Here is an 8,515-nt window from a genome sequence, read left to right on the forward strand (position 1 = left end):
ATTTTTAGTAGAGACGGGGTTTCACCATGTTGACCAGGATGGTCTCGATCTCTTGACCTCGTGATCCACCCGCCTCGGCCTCCCAAAGTGCTGGGATTACAGGCTCGAGCCACCGCGCCCGGCCAACTTTTCTAAATTTTTAAAAATGCAAGTCATAACCAGCATTATTTTAAAGTAATAAGATAACAAAACTTTAAAAACTTTGATAATGACCATAGGGAAATCATAAATTGGGTAGAATCACAAATATACAAATCTTATGTATCAAAAAAATCAAATATATCCTAACTTTTTGTAGAATGATTTTTAACTATTACAAATTTAAATGCACTTATCTTTTCATTCAAAAATGTCTAGCTAAAACTTTTATTCATGTCTTCATATATTTCTTACACTACTGATATTGATGTCTTCTTGTACACATACTTGCATGTTATATGTATAAGGATTCCTTTCAGATGCCTATAACATGAAATAAAGCAAAACAAAAATGGTTGACTACATCAGATAGAAGTTTGTTTCTCCATCATGTAAAAATAGTTTCAAGGTGGGCAGCTGAGAATTTTTATAGTGGTTTCCTGGTCATCAGAGACCCAGGCTTTTTATACCTTTGTATTTTAGTATAACTAACATATAGTTTTCATTTTCAAAGTCACTTCATGGACCAAAATATTTGCTGTGATCTAGCCATATCACATTTGCTCTTTCTTGCAGAAAGAAGAAAAGGGAAAAGAACACACACAAAATATTTTATCCAAGTAAGGCAGCTACCTTAAATCAAAATCATTTAGGATGCTTCTTGATGCACTTAATAGAATATTGGACCAAAAATTGCTGGAACAATAGGAGTGGTTTTCTTACATAGGAAGAAGACCAGAGGTAGTTAAACCTAGAGGTTTTCAGTAGCTCAGCGATGTCATCAAGGTTCCTGGGCTCTTTCAATTGTTCCCAAGACACCATTCCTCAGAATGCCCTCTGTGTTTCTCCATCACGATTCCAAGATGGCTATTGTAGCTCCAAGCCTCCTGTCCTCACAGTTAGCATCCAAAGCAGGGAGGAAGGAAGGGAAAAAAGGGGAATTCTTCATCACATGCCTTTCTCTTATTGGTGAGAACTGCCTTTTGCAAAAGATTTGGCAGCCTTTTCTTCAGCCTTTCCCTGTATTACGTGAGAGGCTGGTAGATAGGTTATCTTAATATTTTGAGCCTTTACCACGAAGAAATGGTAAAACCAGTCAAAAAGAAAGAGGGAAATGTAGGTTGTTGGTAGGCCACCAATAATGTCTGTCACACATGCTGAAAGAGGAAAGAGCTAATAGAAAGATTAAATAGGTATTGGAGAAAAGGCAATTATAGATCAATATCTCAAAGGAGAAGCCCTGGGATTCTCTTTAGATTCTAGAGCACTGTTGAAGGAACAGCTCAAGACAAGGAAGAAAGAATGAAGTGAAGATGTATGAGCTATTAGTAGTCAGGGTAGGAAATTGAGTGTGTTTTCACCTGAGATGATCAAGTAGGAAAACAGAGATAGGGAAATTAATTCTCTTTTGGGAAAGTACTGTGCAGCAACACTTTGAATGCAGCCCCAAACAAGCTCTATTCAAGATAGACTTTTCTCTAGAATTCAGTCCCTCTGAGCAAGTCTCTCTCCACCCTGAGGGCATTGCCAGGCATCCTTCCTTGTTCCACTTCCAAACAGGGCACCATTGTAAGAAATACAGTGTCAGTAGCTGAGTTTCATGTTGGGTATTTCTACGTTCTCAGAATATACCTAGGACAAGAACATGAGTGTGTTACCACTCATTTCAGAAAACTCCCTTTTCAGCTGCTATATTTAAATGACAAAAATGTAATATATACCTTTGATATTGTAATATAAATTGTAGAAGGTGAAAAAAATGGGGATAGTGCAAATAATTAAGTCAGTTAAAATCCTCTGAATTTTTCATCGAACATTTCTATATTTTTTTCTTTTACCCAGAAATTTTCTGACACATCTCTCCTTTTATCTGATTGGTTGGGATAAGTAAATATTTGAAAAAGTTAATATTAGTATATGTATGTAACAATTGCAATATAAAACTGCAACAATGAAAAACCTCTTATGGATGAAAATGTAGCAAACCAGTCCTATACTGCTAATATTTGTGAAAAATGTCAAGTTTAATATTACCTTCCCCTTCTAAAAATATAATTTATCAACAGAAAAAATTTGTATATTTATATAGAGGTGTTGAATTATACATACTCTGGGCATAAAAATGCTTTGAAGTCATTCCTTAGTATTTCACATTTTTTCATAATTATATCATAATCACAGGCCGATATACTTTTTAACTATAATATGCTTTCAAATGGGGGTTTCTTCTTCATTCAAATAATGGTTTTCTTCTTAAGACAAAAATGATGCAGCTAGACGGTTAAAGTGATCTAACTGAGAATGTTGCTTAAATTATAGAAGCCCCATGGGAGAAAAAAATTCCAAGGGCCCATTTATTCTAGAGTTTGGGATAATGGGTCTGTTACTCTTTCAGTGCTCGTTTCGGGAATTAAACAGTAATGTAGGAGTAAAGCTTCTTTGTTAATTTGTAGTCTGACTAATTGTTTCATGGTATTATGAGTTCAGTGCTTTGATGAATAGGAATACAGCCAAATGGTTTTCAGAAACTACTTGCTTACAGCATTTAGTGCATTTATTGTAGAAGGGTCCTTGTGAACTAGTGAACAGAATAGAATTTTGTGACATTCATCGATTTAAAGGTAGTGAGTACAAATTGACCACATCAGTCTTCATCCTATTATTGATGGTTAAAGCCCCATTTCTACTGAAAAATTTGCAGAGATGTCAATGACTTTATAATGAGGATGTGATAGAATATTTAATATTTACAGCTATGTAGTTGTAACAACCATTCTGCTTTAGATAATTCAATTTGCATTCATTAATAAGAAAGAGTAATAGACAACTATTTTGTCTGTTTCATAGACAAATAAGAATAGAAGTAATTTGTGTTTTTCTGAGAAAACTAGTGACACGGATTTCTCTGATTTTCAAATTCAGTGTCAACTCATCATTCCCGAAAGTTGTCATTCTCAGGTAGAAAGACTTTAAATTATTGAGAATTATCTTCATGGGTATATGAAGATACAGGTAATGTACTAATAAGGAAACAAATTATAGAATTATATATTTGAGAGTTTTTCCCTTTTCCAAAAGTGACAACACATTTCTATGGAGCCATCCTTAGAGTCTTGATTTATTACAATCAAAGTGTGATTTGTGGAGTTAGTGATATTATCAGTCACTTCAAAACAGAATGTTTCTCTACCTGGAAATAATTGAAGCTTTGAGCTTGATTGTCAGGTCTGTTGAACTTTTTTTACATCGTTGCAAGAATGAAGATATACTCATGTATTTATGTGCAGGGTGGAATGGGGAGAGGTTGGTCACCAGATAAAAGGTTCAATTAGACAGGAGAAATAAGTTCTGGTGATGTATTGCACATTAGAATGACTATAGTTAACAATAATATGTTGTATATTTCAAAATACCTAGAGGAAAGGATTTTGATTATTCTGACCACAAAGAAGTGATGAATGTGTGAGGTGATGAATTACCTTGATTTAATCATTATGTAATGTATGTAGGCATCAAAATGTCACATTTTACCCCGTAAGTCTGTACAATTATTACGGGTTAATTGAAAATAAAATAAAACTTTAATTTTAAAAATATACAGGGAAGATAGTAAAAACAGATGCTATATCAGAGCCAGGCCTGAAGGGAACTGAAGCCTTCTTTACGACCATTATTCAGAATACAAGAAAAAATCAGAGCCTGGGACACCTTTTGGCAGTTCTATGGCAGGTCTGCAATGATCCTTACTCTAGAGATCTGCCGTGATGGTGATCCAACTACTGCTTATGCTGCTTCTGCTCTTTCCATTCCCAATAACCCTCTTCCACTCTTCTTTCTATGTCATGGCATCTTGTGTTTCAAGCATTTTTACATTTTCTTCCCACTGCCAACTCCCATGTCTTTCTTTATGTCATGCAAATTCAAAGAGGGATGATTTCATGTTTATAGACAGTCACTCTCTCTTATAAAATATTCATGCTGTACAAAGTACTTTTTCTGGCTTTCTCACTCATGATCCTGACCTTTATTCAATAAATTATGGAGTAGATAGATGATAGCTTTCTCAAAGAGAATCTCGTTAGCATGAATGTTCATAGTTGATAGAGTCCTCTCCAAAAATATACTTTGGTACCTCACATTTAATCTGGTTTAATATAATAAGTGAGTTTAAATTGAGTTTCAGTGACATAGTATAATCTCAAAACAATGTCATTTATCTACCATCTCCTATATCTATGGAAAATCTATTCTTGTTTGAAGCTTTCATGCTTCATTAAAACCTAGGTATTCCAGGAACATCTGTTCTCTAAAAACAAAATACTATTGAAGCATTTCTGCTTTTATTCGGGTATACACAGGTTAGATCAGCAAAACACCAAAAAATATTTAAAATCAATGAAAATATCCATCAGTATTTCATCTTCTCCTAGCCAAAGACAACAATTATTCTTTCAGTGTATACAAACACATTTCTTCCTTTCCACCTTACTAAGTTTTCTTTATAAGACTAATTGATGGGCCAGGTGTGGTGGCTCACACCTCTAATCCCAGCACTTTTGGAGGCCAAGGCAGGCGGATCACGCGAGGTCAGGAGTTTGAGACCAGCTTGGCCAACATGGTGAAAGCTCATCTCTACTAAAAACACAGAAATTGGTCAGGCTGGGTGACACATGCCTGTAGTTCTAGTTACTCCAGAGGCTGAGGCAGGAGAATCGCCTGAATCTGGGAGGTGGACATTGCAGTGAGCTGAGATTGTGCCACTGCATTCCAGCCTGGGTGATAGAGTGAGACTCTGTCTCATTAAAAAAAAAAAAAAAAAAAAAAAAAAAAAAAAAAAAAAAAAAAAAAAAAAAAAAAAAAAAAAAAAAAAAAAAAAAGGCTAATTGATGCCTCAGTGGATGGCCAGATTAAGGATGAAAGCATGAATCTCAGACTACCAATAACCATGTCAGCTGAACAGTTCAAAATATGACTGAGTCATGGACTTCAGCATTGTTCTTTTAAAGTTATTTCTTGTTTTGTATGCATCTTTAAGATGATTTTCAGGAGGTAGAGGTAAACAGATTCTTTTAATGTACCTTTTAAACTTGATCATACATGTATATTATATAACATTTAAATGGTACAAAAGTCTATAGCCTTACTTACATAAGTAAGTCTACAGTTGCATTTATCAGCTATTGCTGCAATATTGCCATGTAACAAACCATGCCAGAACTTAGTAACTCACATCAGCAATCATTTACGTCTCTCACTCACAGGTCTAAAAATTGGCACAGGCACCTCTGCTTCAGACTGTGGGCTGTGTGGGTTTGGATCTAGGCTTTGGGTCAAGCTTGGGGATAATCCACACATGTCATTCTGGGGCCCAGGCTGAAGGAGCTATGGCTACTGGGGGCATATTATTCCCATGACAATCACAGAAGTGGATGGCCAAGTCAGAACTGCTTAAGCACATTTATGATCCTTACTTGTGTGATATCTGCTATATCCTATTGCCAAAATAAGTCACATGGCCAAGATTTAGCCACCAGGGCATGAAATTATACTCTACTGTAAAGGGGAGAGGGCATAGGAACTAATATCTGCTGAATAATAATCTAATCCACTTTGTTTCCCAGTCATGGAATTCACCTCTGAATACAAGAACTGTCACTTATTTCTTGTTATTCATTCAGAAAACTTATATGCAAATATAAGTATATTCACAGATAAATATTTTAATACCCAATGGTATTATATTATATACCTTGACCCAATTATATATTTTGACCCTATCTCCCACTTAATGATATATCTCAGTGAGTAACTGGTATAGCCAGTTGGATAGCTTACTCTAAAAGTAGCTCCTTCCTCACTTTGTTCCTTGATACATGTATATCTAATTACCTATTTGCTTGAGAATTCCAAAAGCCAATCTTGAAGCAATCCAGGAATAAAGCAGAAGTGGTGGCTGCAATTTTCTCCTTTGTTGCACAGTTCATCCATAATCTGACCCCCACTGAGATGATGCCAACCAGGTCTTTGGATGGTCCATTAGTCAAGACAGCCAATGGAAAATGACAAGCAGACCTGCACCCCACACCACTCCTTTGCACACTTTTCATGACACCTTTCCCCTTAAAACCCCTTTAGTTAGCTTGAGGATTTGCGATGGCTCTTTGAGACTAATCTGGCCAGCTCCCAAGCTGCTGGCACTTAAATAAACCTGCTTTGCTTCCACCCAAGCTCACTTCTCATGTGTCTGACATTTTGAGCACAAGCAGCCAAATCTGAGTTCAGTTACAAAAGTTTTGCTTTTCAGTAGATATAGATTTCCTTCATTTCATTTAATGCAGATGTTTAGTATCACATAAAATAGACACGTGATGATTTACTTAACAAATTGTCTACTGGTGGGCATTTAGTTTCTAGTCTTTTACCATTTTAGCCAATACTGCAATGACTATCATTTTATATATTTTTGCATGTATCTGTAGAATATAATCCTAGAAGGGATATTGTTAGTTCCCAGGACTCTTGCATTTTTCATTTTGATAGATTTTTGAAATTTTCATGCATAAAAATTAGACGATTGAAACTATCACAAAAATGTGAAGGAGTGCCTGATTATCTACACCCTTAGCAACACAAATCAAATCATTTTATCTTTGCCAAACTGATAAATTAGAAAACATCCATTGTAATTTGAATTTGTATTTCACTTCTTATGTGTGAAATGAACACATTTTCATATGACAAAGAGCCATATCTTCTATACATGGCAGATCTCCCTCGCCTAATGGGTCTCTTTCCAGAAACTCCCCTACCTCGACTTGCTGAACAGTTGGTTTTAGACAACCATACTTTCATTGTACTACATCATTTCCCAGGGTGTGGGGTCCTGAGGCAAAATCATATACTGTTAGGGCACACAAGTAAGAGAAAACTGACTTGCATTTTACATGCCTAGATTAAATCATAAGACAATCAAGACCAGATATTTTGTAAGTTTTGACAGTTATTTAAAATGCTCTGTATAATGTTCTAGAGATGAAAAATAATAATTCTTGACTCTCTGAGGCAACAGTAGCTATCACAACTGATGAACACAACAAGCAAGCAGCTCTTTTTGATCAAAAGTCCAGAGCAACCTACAAATGCCATAAACAACAAATGACAAACTCCAGCAATCAATCCTACCCACAGGGTTTGTAGAGTCAGATCCATAACATCAGAAACAAGAAAAGCATAGCAGGATTCAGCCTCCAAAAACCTGTGTTCCTGAGAGAAGGATTCTTCATAATTAATAGTACTAAAATTAACTATGTACTGACTACACATATTTAGCTAATTGTACTGAGACCCTCCTGGGTAATATTTCTTCTTCAAGAAAATTTTATAGACACATTAACATTTTTATTCACAATAACCTGAAATTATCCATTGAAACACTCAATAAGAGCTGAGATGAACTCAAAAGGCTCTGTTATAGCTAAAGTTATAACAGAAGCTACTGTAGTGGATAAGAAAGTAAAACTACAACCAATTATGTTTAACCTTTAATGAAACAATTGTAAAACTTACTATGACTCACTAGTGGCTGATTAAGAGGTTTGGTTGTCAGCACCAGATAAAAAGTGTCTAATCTCTCCCAATATTAGAGCTACAATATTCTAACCACTTTACAAATAGCTTCTGCAATTCACTGAACACTCGTTATTGAATTTTCCAAAACCTTCCTAGAATATTCTCTTTAGAGATTTATTCTAAATATTCTCTTTAATGTCATTCCTCTTTACAGAGAAATATTCTTTAAATGGTAGTCTTTGGTGACTGTGGCAATTCAACCAATCTGATGTCGATGGAAGCAAAAAAAGACCGACTTATACTAAACTCTTCTCTCTGAAAAATACAGCACTATGTGATTCTAATGTATTCGGAGTGTTTCTCTTTTGTTCTGATTCCAGAAAAGGGTTGATATCATCAAAATTGTGAAATCTCTAGCAGCCGTCCCTCAGAGAATTGAGGTCCTGTTTCTGAAATTTAAGGCCACTACTGCTAAGTGTGACCTCTTTCCTTAAGTATTAAAAACCTAGAAGACCCAATAAAACCTCAAGTGCCTTTGCATTGTTTTCTAAACAATGCAAAATTAAAAAAAATATATTGGCTGGGCGTGGTGGCTCACACCTGCAATCCCAGCACTTTGGGAGGCCGAGGTGGACGGATCACAAGGTCAAGAGATCGAGACTATCCTGGCCAACATGGTGAAATTCCGTCTCTACTAAAATACAAAAATTAGCTGGGCATGGTGGCGCATACCTGTAGTACTAGCTACTTGGGAGGCTGAGGCAGGAGAATTGCTTGAACTCAGGAGGCGGAGGTTGCAGTGAGCCGA

The sequence above is a fragment of the Cebus imitator genome, unplaced genomic scaffold (genome assembly GCF_001604975.1).
Source record: "Cebus imitator isolate Cc_AM_T3 unplaced genomic scaffold, Cebus_imitator-1.0 Scaffold282, whole genome shotgun sequence".
In the NCBI taxonomy this organism is placed as follows: domain Eukaryota; kingdom Metazoa; phylum Chordata; class Mammalia; order Primates; family Cebidae; genus Cebus; species Cebus imitator.